We start from the raw sequence: 12,252 nt of genomic DNA on the forward strand, positions 1-12,252 counted from the left end.
AATATTGTGTCTCACCAGTCGCAGAACATCAGTTCCTTTTACCCTTTCTATGTTTGGTGTAAGGTTAAGGATTGTAGTTCTGAAGACGAGGATTTATTTACATTAGCTATAGCGCAACAGTGCTCATTTAATCAATTTTTATTTTTAACAGTTTTACATTTCACTCCTGCACAACAGATAATGTTGAGGCGATTTACATAGAATTACAGAACAGTACACAATAAAAAGTAAACAATCTGAGATGGTCATGAACACAATAGACTGGTGAATTTTTAAGGTTTTCGCCAGAGTGAGCGGAGTGGGTCGCGGTGTTGTATCCCGAGGCAGATAGTCTCAAATTTGCGTAACTGGTAAAAACGGTTGTTGAACAAAGGTGATTTTCCAATCTTTTTGTTGTTAGCGTGTCAGCTTCGGAGTCTTCTTTCAGTGTCTTTTCTTTGATGGTCTGTAGAAGAAACCTTTTGTTATATCTTTCTTTTATGCAGTGTGTGCTTCCACTCTGGAATTACATGATGCTTTAGATCATGCGTGCTTTAGATGAACGTTATTCTGTCATGCTGAGGCAATTTGTCTTCCTGATAATATTTCAGATGAGGATGTTGTGATTGGTCTTTCTGGCATTATTTCTGATGCTGTGTGGACAGATATGATTTTGCTCTGGGTTAATGAAATGCAAAATTAGAGACTTCACTTACAGGTATAGTACTTTCCTCAGCTCCCACTTCCTCGCCACACCTAGATTTTGGAAATTGTTTAAATTTAGAATGCTGCATGTCCTTCAGTTTTTCAAAATAAACCTTCTTATGGCACTAACATTCAGATGGCTGGTGCTTAATCTTGCTTTCTTCGTCCGTAATTTCAATCACCTATAGTATTAAAATTAAATAGTTATTACAAATAAATATCCCCAAAAATAATTTACAAGCCATATCAATGCAGAATTTCGAAAGTGTTGAGCTGTTCTTCAGACTGAGCAGAGTGTAGAATGGTAGCCTGAGAGTACTTGGATCTAGGAGTGAGGATTTGTAGAATTTCCAACATTTTATTAAGCTCATGGACTTGTAACATAGAATCCCAAAAGCAGACATTAAAGTCATATGGACTGGCACCAAAAAGATATTTAAAATAGAATACTATTAATTAATTTTAATGTAGATTTCTAGGATGGGAATTTCCCCTCCACGGACAACAGGCATTTTTCTCTGCCCTGAGTTACCACCTACTTGCATCTGGTATCCTGACTTTTGAGCTCTGGCCTCTGCCACACTCAAATCTATTGTGTGCTGCGAGGACTATGCCTAGACCTATCCCTCAACTATGGTCCAGAGTATGAATCAAGGGCAATGAAATTAAGGAGTACTTTCATGTGTTCATTTTATTCCACCTGATTATCAGTTGTTAGGCTTTTCTGCACCTGGATTTACCGGGTGCAGAAAAACAGGACACAATATTTTTCCAGGTTTCAAAAGGAGAGGGTACCCCACTTTCACCAGGGAACAGGGTAGGAAGACAGTTAGTCAAGAGGGGGAATCCCTGGAGTCTACTGATCAACCAATGACTACTAACCTTTCTTGTTAGAGAAAAAGGTCACACAGTACAATATGTATTTAAGGAATATAAAAACGGGTTTCCACAAAGAAATAGAATCGTTAACAATCTGTTTTTATTAAAAAACCAATCAATCAAGCAATAAAAAGCAAAGCAAATTTATACAATTTTACAATACAGTTTAAAATCCAAGGAAAAATACCTTGGAGGGATAAAAATTAAATACAAAACAGTGTTACACAGACACAATAGTGTTATACAGACACAATATTACAATATACGATAAGTAGAGACATATCTAAAACATATTGACAATGGATAGACGACAAACTGAACTACATATAGTCACAAAACCCCTTGTATCAATGTGGCTCCCAGATATCTCTGCCACTGAATGTAACCAGATCCAATGGCCTGAACCAATTCAACTACTATAAAGCTTTAGTGGAAAAGTAAGGTACCCATCTAAAGTTTTACCCGGCCCTGACTGGATTCTTTTAAACAACAAACAATGCGTCGACGCGTTTCGGTGCTGTACAATTGATTCTGTGGCACCTTCCTCAGGACTTCTCTTGCTGGGGTTTCAAGGAACGGATGGTTATACCGTATCTGTAGGTATATTGGGAGAAATGTACGGAGTCAATTGTCGTACAGGATACCTGTTTCTCTTTCTCTTGAATCAGTAAGTATTAGCTTCTCTTATCTCAGATGCATGTTACTGCTTTACTCACTATGGATTAAATCCCAATATCGCCTGACAATTCCTATCTCCTGGTTGTTAGATGGTTACTCAATGAATGCACATTCGATTACTCGTAGTATGTTAAACAGGTACATCAGATAACGCAATTTTGTTTGCATTGTACATTGCTATTACTACAAGACCCTATCACATTTACAGTGAAATTATTAGGCAGCTAGCATAACATTCCCTCCGAGTCGTTTTCAGTGTGGAAAACCTGTTTATCTTTACTTTAAACTAAGGGGGGATTCTACTGCAAGGGTCCTGAAAAAGGTAGATAAAGTATAGTCTCACCCTCAAATAGTGTAGGAGACGTTCCAGAATGGGGTCTGCTTTGTATCACACTTAAATTCTGCAGGCTTTACTGTGGATGTTTCCTGTCAAATATTATCCTACTATTAAAGATGGGGTCTCTTACATTTTATCAACTAAACAGATCTATACGTTGTCATAGTTACCTCTCTCCTGACCTAGGAGCTCCTTCTCTTGGGGTGTCTTCCTTTAATATTGTCAGGCGTTTTCACTATTTTCGTATATCTATAGGGGTAATGTACATCGTATATTTACTGTGTCTTGCCTATATGCCTGTGTCTCATCTAAGGCTTCATATTACTATATCTTACCTCTTAGAGTATTAAAACATTCTTTGAACGGGCATAAAATGTCGCCGGTATTTCCAAGAACTGGATATGTTCGGTTGGACAAAGACAAATATGAAGCAGTCGTTACTACTTATGCTTCAGGTATTTCATGATTTTCTACTGCTAGACTTGTTACTGTACAAGGGCACTACCTCCACTTATTTTATGCTGCTCTCCTGCATTTGCTGCTGTTGTTCACCCTTATTTGTTGGCCCAACAAACATGTAAAGGGCTTGCATTACTGTATGTTACTACTATTATCTGAAGAAATCTGACTGGCTTCCATGGGGTCACATCTTAGTTCTAATTCCCCCACACGAGATCAGTGGTAAGTGATGAAACTACTCCCTCCCCTATAGCGTTTAGCGGTGTAGGGGTTAGGGTGTTGGAGAGTTCACTTTCCTAATTCCCACTACAACCCTTTACTCCTGTGGTTTAAACTAACATCTAGGTAACATCCCTTGGGATAGAACCCCCTCTTTAGGACATGTGGGCTGGGGAGTCACTTACCAGGATTACGCTGTGATCGCGCTTCTGCCTCGTTCCCTCACTCGTTCTAGTGTGTGATGTGTGGTGCCTGTATTTATATGTATTCCTGATTATCAAAGTGCTCACACCTGTCTAAACGAGTGACGGATAGGCGCTTCAATAAACGGAGCTCCTGTGGGCGCCATCTTTGAGTGGTGATGCAAAGCGAGGTTTATAACGTATGGCCTCCTAACGTATTATTTATATATATACCAGCACAACGCCCGTCCCGTGCGTTCATTTAATTTTCGGATGCTGTGAGGTTACGCACAGCGAGTGTTTATTTAGTTTGCGTAAACGGGCCGCCCTAGCATCCAAGTTGGTTATGGGCGCCATATTGTAATGGTGATTTGAGGACCAGGATGGAGCGTCCCGTGCGTTCCATCCTGGTCCTCAAATCACCATTACAATATGGCGCCCATAACCAACTTGGATGCTAGGGCGGCCCGTTTACGCAAACTAAATAAACACTCGCTGTGCGTAACCTCACAGCATCCGAAAATTAAATGAACGCACGGGACGGGCGTTGTGCAGCGTAATCCTGGTAAGTGACTCCCCAGCCCACTTGTCCTAAAGAGGGGGTTCTATCCCAAGGGATGTTACCTAGATGTTAGTTTAAACCACAGGAGTAAAGGGTTGTAGTGGGAATTAGGAAAGTGAACTCTCCAACACCCTAACCCCTACACCGCTAAACGCTATAGGGGAGGGAGTAGTTTCATCACTTACCACTGATCTCGTGTGGGGGAATTAGAACCAAGATGTGACCCCATGGAAGCCAGTCAGATTTCTTCAGATAATAGTAGTAACATACAGTAATGCAAGCCCTTTACATGTTTGTTGGGCCAACAAATAAGGGTGAACAACAGCAGCAAATGCAGGAGAGCAGCATAAAATAAGTGGAGGTAGTGCCCTTGTACAGTAACAAGTCTAGCAGTAGAAAATCATGAAATACCTGAAGCATAAGTAGTAACGACTGCTTCGTATTTGTCTTTGTCCAACAGAACATATCCAGCTCTTGGAAATACCGGCGACATTTTATGCCCGTCCAAAGAATGTTTTAATACTCTAAGAGGTAAGATATAGTAATATGAAGCCTTAGATGAGACACAGGCATATAGGCAAGACACAGTAAATATACGATGTACATTACCCCTATAGATATACGAAAATAGTGAAAACGCCTGACAATATTAAAGGAAGACACCCCAAGAGAAGGAGCTCCTAGGTCAGGAGAGAGGTAACTATGACAACGTATAGATCTGTTTAGTTGATAAAATGTAAGAGACCCCATCTTTAATAGTAGGATATTATTTGACAGGAACATCCACAGTAAAGCCTGCAGAATTTAAGTGTGATACAAAGCAGACCCCATTCTGGAATGTCTCCTACACTATTTGAGGGTGAGACTATACTTTATCTACCTTTTTCAGGACCCTTGCAGTAGAATCCCCCCTTAGTTTAAAGTAAAGAAAAACAGGTTTTCCACACTGAAAACGACTCGGAGGGAATGTTATGCTAGCTGCCGAATAATTTCACTGTAAATGTGATAGGGTCTTGTAGTAATAGCAATGTACAATGCAAACAAAATTGCGTTATCTGATGTACCTGTTTAACATACTACGAGTAATCGAATGTGCATTCATTGAGTAACCATCTAACAACCAGGAGATAGGAATTGTCAGGCGATATTGGGATTTAATCCATAGTGAGTAAAGCAGTAACATGCATCTGAGATAAGAGAAGCTAATACTTACTGATTCAAGAGAAAGAGAAACAGGTATCATGTACGACAATTGACTCCGTACATTTCTCCCAATATACCTACAGATACGGTGTAACCATCCGTTCCTTGAAACCCCAGCAAGAGAAGTCCTGAGGAAGGTGCCACAGAATCAATTGTACAGCACCGAAACGCGTCGACGCATTGTTTTTTGTTTAAAAGAATCCAGTCAGGGCCGGGTAAAACTTTAGATGGGTACCTTACTTTTCCACTAAAGCTTTATAGTAGTTGAATTGGTTCAGGCCATTGGATCTGGTTACATTCAGTGGCAGAGATATCTGGAAGCCACATTGATACAAGGGGTTTTGTGACTATATGTAGTTCAGTTTGTCGTCTATCCATTGTCAATATGTTTTAGATATGTCTCTACTTATCGTATATTGTAATATTGTGTCTGTATAACACTATTGTGTCTGTGTAACACTGTTTTGTATTTTTATCCCTCCAAGGTATTTTTCCTTGGATTTTAAACTGTATTGTATTGTATTGTATTATATTGTATGTTGGATTTATATAGCGCTTATAACCCAGGGGTCTCTAAGCGCTTGCCTTGGGAACCCGTCCTGGCTTTTCCCTGTGAGATAGCCCCTACAGGGCATCCCCAAGGTGAAAGCCAGGCAACCCGCCGAGGGGGCCGTTGTGGAGATTAAGCAAGCTTAATGCCCAGAGTTGCAGAGTGTGAACCCATGATTAGGTCAGGCACCGAAGCGAGAATTATCGAGTCCGTGGACATTTGAGCTCAAGACCCTGCCGCGTCGGGAATAGAACCCTGGTCCCGGGTCTGACCTCTGCTTCAGGGTCTGCCTGCTCTAACCAGTGAGCCACACTTCTCCACTTCTGTATTGTAAAATTGTATGAATTTGCTTTGCTTTTTATTGCTTGATTGATTGGTTGTTTAATAAAAACAGATTGTTAACGATTCTATTTCTTTGTGGAAACCCGTTTTTATATTCCTTAAATACATATTGTACTGTGTGACCTTTTTCTCTAACAAGAAAGGTAGTAGTCATCGGTTGATCAGTAGACTCCAGGGATTCCCCCTCTTGACTAACACAATTTTTTTCCAGACAGAAAAATTAGACTGAAAAGACCCACAAGACTCTGGGTGCAGCAGAAGCAGCCAAGACGTATGCTGGTTTTTTACTAACTGGGGGAAACATACAATTCTTCCCTCTGTTAGAAAATGCTTTCCTCTTCCCTCCCCTGCTTCACCCATGTACCCCCAACCAACCACATGTTTATATCTACCACCTGCTTAAAAAAAGTGGTAAATAAAAGCAGAAAAACAATATGTAATAGTGAATGGCATGTAGTTTGACAGGCAGAAGAATCTGTTCCCCGTGGCAACTTCCCAGTCCATGGCGTCAAACTTTTAACTGCATGTTACTGGGATAAATCTACCACAAAACAATTACATGAGATTTTTCTGCCACCCCAGTACTGTGCAACTTCTAACAAGGGGCTATGAGAGATCTTGGACCGGTCCTGTGACCTGGAGGGTCACACCAAGTGCGCCCTCATTAAGGGCAGAGGACTGTCATGGGTTTAACAGCTAGAGCGGTGGTGGCAATGCAACCTGTTGTAAGGATCAATAGCCGGATGAGATATTTGCATCATGGTCAGTGGAGTGGCTTTCTATTTATTTATTTGTTGAGTTTATAAAGCGCGTCAGCTACCCGCAAGGGTTTCACGGCGCTAAAAGGCAGAAGCAGCAAGAACTATCCAGTAAGATGTTATTGGTTAAAGAGCCAGGTTTTCACAGCTCTGCGAAAGCGAGCGTGACAGTTCTCCATACGTATGTCCAGAGGAAGGGAGTTCCAGAGTCTTGGTCCCAAGTTTGCAAAGGAACTGCCACCCATTCTGGAAAGTCTGTACTTAGGTACGCAGAATAAATATTGAGAAGAGGAACGGAGAGAGCGAGAGGGGGTATAGAGTTTGACTAAGGACTGAAGGTACAAGAGGGCTACCCCAGCCTTGATCTTGTGCATGTAGCTCAAAGCCTTGAACTTTACACGACTTTCAAATCGGAGTCAATGGAGCTCCTTTAAGCGTTCTGTGATGTGATCAGTTTTTAGGCAGCCACAAAGGAGCCCTGCGGTGGCGTTTTGGACTAATTGGAGACGTCGCGTGACCGCCCTGGCGGACCACAGGTAGAGCACGTTGCCGTAGTCGACCTGGAGGTCACTAAGGCATCGACAACGGATCTCTGGGTGTTAGATGGTAGCATCCAAAAGATTTTTCTCAGCCACCGCAAAATGGTGAAACAGATGGCTGCCACTTTGTTTGCCTGATCTTTCATGGATAAGCCATTGTCGATGGTCACACCAAGATTACGCACATGTTTGGACGGAAAAGGTAAGGAACCTATGGCAGACGGCAAATGTCTCGGGCTCCAGAGGTCAGGTTTGTTCCCAAGTACCAGAACCTCGGTCTTACCGCCATTTCATTTGAGCAGGTTGCGATTCATCCAGCTGGATATTTTGCTGAGACCTGCTTACAGGGGGGAGGTAGAGGTTGGGTCAACTTGGTATAAAGAGAAGACGATTTGAGAGTCATCAGCGTAAGTGAATACATTCAAGCCGGAATGTTGTGCAATGTGAGCCAGGGGGGGGTAACATAAAGATTAAAAGGGAGAGGACTAAGGGGCATATTACCAACAACTAGCGATAATTTTTGTCTCTAACTTGTTTAGAGACAAAAATTGGTAATAGGAGATAGCGATGTTAGGGACTGTTTCCAGTCGCTAACATCTTGGCACGCCCACTTTGCATGTCATTAGTGATAAATATCACTGACATGCAAAGCGGGGCCCAAGTTGGTCGCTATCTCCTATTAGCTGTCACTAACTGGTGTTAGCGACAGCTTGGTAATAGGGAGATAATTTTATCTCCGCTTTCCTGGCTTTTAAAGCCAAAAAAGCGGAGATAAACCCCCTTGATAATATGCCCCCAAGTATTGAACCCTGTGGCACACCATATGGGGAAGAATAAATTTTAGAAGTGGAGGAGTGGGAAAAAATTTGAAAGGTCCGGTCCATCAGGAAAGATATAAGCCAATCCAAGGCTTTTCCACCGATGCCAGTGGCCGCAAGGGAACTGAGGAAGATACTGTGAGATACAGTATCGAAAGCTGCACTGAGATCAAGCAATATCAGTGCAACTGTTTCACCTCGATCCAATAGCAGGCGGAGATTTTCTGTAACGCCAAGGAGGGTGGTCTCGGTGGAGAATCCCGGACGGAAACCGGACTGAGAGGGATGTAATAAATTATTTGTTGCCACAAACTGGGGCTGGTGCAGGTAGATGTGCCTCTCTAAGATTTTGGAAAATGTAGGAAATAAAGAAATAGGGCGGAAGTTAGAGGAAACGTTGGGGTCAGCAGTAGGTTTTTTCAATAGCGGGAAGACCATTGCGTGCTTCCAGGGACTGGGAACAACAGCAGTGTTGAGCGAGTGATTAAGCAAAGTACAGATCGTCAAGAGCTGGGGGGAATCCAGAGAGCGCAGTATTGGGACGGGCAAAGGATCAATCGAAGAGAGCCTGACATAACTTTGCTCAGGATCTCCAGAAGGGTAGAAGGGTGGAGATAAGGCAAGGACTGGAGTGAATCAGAGGACGGCACAGACGAGTCAACAACCTCCCCGGTATCAAAAAGCGAGTTCACCGAGGTTTTGCTGTCTCTTTGGGCAGAAATGTCCTGGTAAATATTCTCAATTTTAGAGATGAAGTACTGAGCAAGTTCATCGCATTTACTGCTTGATAGAGGGGGAAGGGTAGCCGTGGTCTGAGAACCAGCGAGGTCTTTAACCACACTGAACAGTATTTTAGATTTATTAACGGCTTCAGAGATAATTCTGTTGACATAGTTAGCCCGCGTCGAGGCACGGCTTTGTGGTAGCGCTTCAACTCAGTTTTATAGATGAGGCCAGCTGAGGGGGAGTAGTCCCTTCTCCAGACGCGTTCCAATTTTTTACATCGGGATTTGTCAGTTTGAAGCGTCTCGTTATACCACGGGGCAGGTGTTTTGTGAATTGTCATTTTCTTATGAGCAAGAGGAAGACAGGTGTCAATGGCTTTCTGGAGCCAGGAGTTCACGGCACTGGCCGCGGTTTCCATATCAGCCAGGTTCGGTAGACTGGTGGGCAGGTGATCGGCCAGAGCATTGTTGAGAGCAACAATGTCTAACTTTTTCCAGTCTCTCTTTCTGACACTCGCTGGGGCTATACATTTAGGCAATACTACAGTGATAGCAACGGTAAACTTGAATAAATAATGATCAGACCAGAGGACAGGTAAAGCTGAGGAACAATATAACTGAGGAATATTGGAAAAGATAGGGTCAAGAAAGTGACCACACCTATGGGTGGGGCCCTTATTATGTATAATAAGATTCATAGAAGCGAGGTCAGCAATAAGATTGCAGGCCACGCTGTTTTTTGGGTCCTCCAAATGCATGTTGAGATCGCCAACAACCAAAAAGTTGCTGGACGCTGGGAGAACCAAAGCTATGTAATCCGAAAGCTGGGCCAGCCAGGAAGTAGCCGTGCCCGGGGGATGGTATACTAACAAGCCAGTAAGAGTGGTCTTGGGATGCAGAGCAAGCTTAAAATATTCTACTGACACACCCATGTAATGCTCCATTTCTATACCTGTGCCCAGACTTTGCAATAACATCAAGTGAATGTTTAGGGTGTTGGTGTGCGTAGCATAAATGCAATGTGAGAGTGCCACAGAGTAAACTGCATCATCTGCCTGCCAGTTGTGTATACAAGTGGGACCATATATCCCTCTTTTATACCCTAGTTCAAAGTCCTCTCTTACCAAGGAATAATGTGCTCTACAAAGTACTCAGGTGCCTGCTGTGCCACCAGGGATGGTGTCAGCCTGACAGTCTATCTAAGTTGAGGGGACATCACCTGCAGGCTGAATTACTTATTGGAGAAGCTGTGTACCTGTCCTGAAGAGCCTAGAAGTCTGCCTAGAAGCCTGCCTGTCTGGTGAGAAAGGGAAGGGAGTTTGACTATCCAGCAGGAGGACAAGGCTGTCCTGAAAGAAGCAAGGTCCGACACATCCAGTTATCTGTAGGGCAGGCCGGAAATCCATCCAGCAGGACCAGCTAGTCTGAGGGACCCCACCCCACCAAGACTCTCCCAACAGTTCAAGGCAGAAAATAAAACTCTACGAAAACATGATTGTTGAGGCCCAGTTGGACGATTGTGTGCTGCCAACTGTCCCGTTCAAGGTTGCATTTTCCAAATTCCTAACACAACAGAGTCTGAATCTACTGACTTCCTGGAGAGCCTCTGTAGGGCTTTTAGCTGCTGAATTTCTGACTACTCTGTGTCAGAGGCCCATGAGGGACTACAACTACTCCAGTGTCGAACACCCTGTCTGAGCTTACGCCTGTGGTCCAGCCGCCCACAATGTGGGCTCAATTGCTGATGGTCGGGCCTCCAGAGGGGGCTGCACTTACAGACAGGCCAGGTGTGACTGCTACCTTGGGACTGCTGATCTTCAGGCAACTGCAAAGAAAAGACAGAGTGGGTGCCCTACTGAATGCAGCACTATACCCAGGACAAAAGCGCTCCACAAAAGCCTGCTAGTGGGCCTTTGCTCTCTCGAGTCTTCGGGCGTGTCATTCAAGTGTCCGGAAACAGGAAAGAGGCCCAGACAAGACTGACTCATCCTGTGAAAGAGTAAGACATTTACGACAGAGCATACACACATTGGGGCGTCTGGAGTGACAGAACTGACCCTATACTATATTCATGATACTCCTAAATGCCCCTAGAGGGGAAGAGGGGATCAGAACCGGACGCACCTGTCTGCAGCACATGGTAGTCTGGCATGCCTGCACTATCTTTTCACCCAGACTGTCCATAAAGATGATTTTAGAGCCGCTACGCACATAGCAGGGGGAATCTCAGACCATTCGCTGGTGGAGGTGCAACTTGTTGGTCCGGTTGTGGACTTCATGCTACCCCCAAGGGTTGATCCGTGATATTTGAAAAGACAAGACGTTCAAAGCTTGTATGAGCAGACTTCGATTTTAGGGAGAACGGGCGGCCTGTTGAATCAGCTTGCGTGCTATAGGATGAATTCAATCCAGGACACTGACAACAAGGGGGCGGAAGTACTGGGAGAGAATTCCTGAAAGACCTGACCCTGACAATGCTAACAAATGAGGACCGAGACGCACTAGACCAAGACCTGACAGTAGACTAAATAAATAAGACAATAGGAACCTTGCAAACAGGGCACGCGACGGGGCCTAATGATCTCCCCATAGATTTATATAAAAGCATGAAGGATAAAATCAGGGAGGTTTCAGACTGCCTGAAAATAAGGGTGTCTCCCAGAGGACCAAAGAATGTCTGAGGTGGTGGTCATCCCAAAAAAGGACAAAGCAGCAACTGAGTGTGGGTCTTATAGACCTCTCTCCCGCTTAATTTTGAGACTAAGGTCCTTGCGTACGTCCTGGAGATATGCCTGCAGACAGTAATTGCAACAGTGGTTCATCCTGATCAATCGGGATTCATGCCACACCAGGGAACGCGCTTATATCTCCGGCACCTTAATGGCATACCACATCCAACAGGGGATTCCTTTGCTGAACCAGTGGCGCTGCTGTCAAGCTCTTGTATGTGGACCCTCTAGTGCGCATGTGCGTCAATAAAACATCCTCCCGAGTTTTTGCCGTCAGACAGGGATGTTACTTGTCTCCTATGTTCTTCTCACGTGCGTGGATTCGCCAGGACCTCTCCTATGGGGTATTCCAGTTGATCAGGAGTGGGATGAGAGAATCTCCCTCTACGCTGATGTTTTGCTGTAGGACAAGTAATCAGCCTTCTCGAGTGAACAAATCCTACACATTTTTCACATATTTAGAGATTATTCAGGATTATTCCTGCTGGAGACAGGGACCCTGCGGCTGCACTCTAGGTGCACAGTTCGGGAGGCACTACATGGCTTTAAATATTTGGGCGTGTTTATTACAAGAGAGTCACAGGCAGA

The 12,252-nt window shown here is 43.9% G+C and overlaps 1 long non-coding RNA gene across 1 annotated transcript in view; it reads right to left on the reverse strand.

The window, feature by feature from the left end:
* Positions 1-363: 363 nt before the first annotated feature.
* LOC147669060 (uncharacterized) overlaps positions 364-12,252 on the reverse strand; it is a 64,840-nt gene continuing 52,951 nt past the window's right edge. Inside the window, exon 3 of the long non-coding RNA XR_015303747.1 lies at positions 364-866. This is a non-coding gene — a long non-coding RNA (uncharacterized LOC147669060). The remainder of the gene's footprint in view (positions 867-12,252) is intronic.

The sequence above is a fragment of the Lissotriton vulgaris genome, unplaced genomic scaffold (genome assembly GCF_964263255.1).
Source record: "Lissotriton vulgaris unplaced genomic scaffold, aLisVul1.2 SCAFFOLD_1037, whole genome shotgun sequence".
NCBI classification, from domain to species: Eukaryota; Metazoa; Chordata; class Amphibia; order Caudata; family Salamandridae; genus Lissotriton; species Lissotriton vulgaris.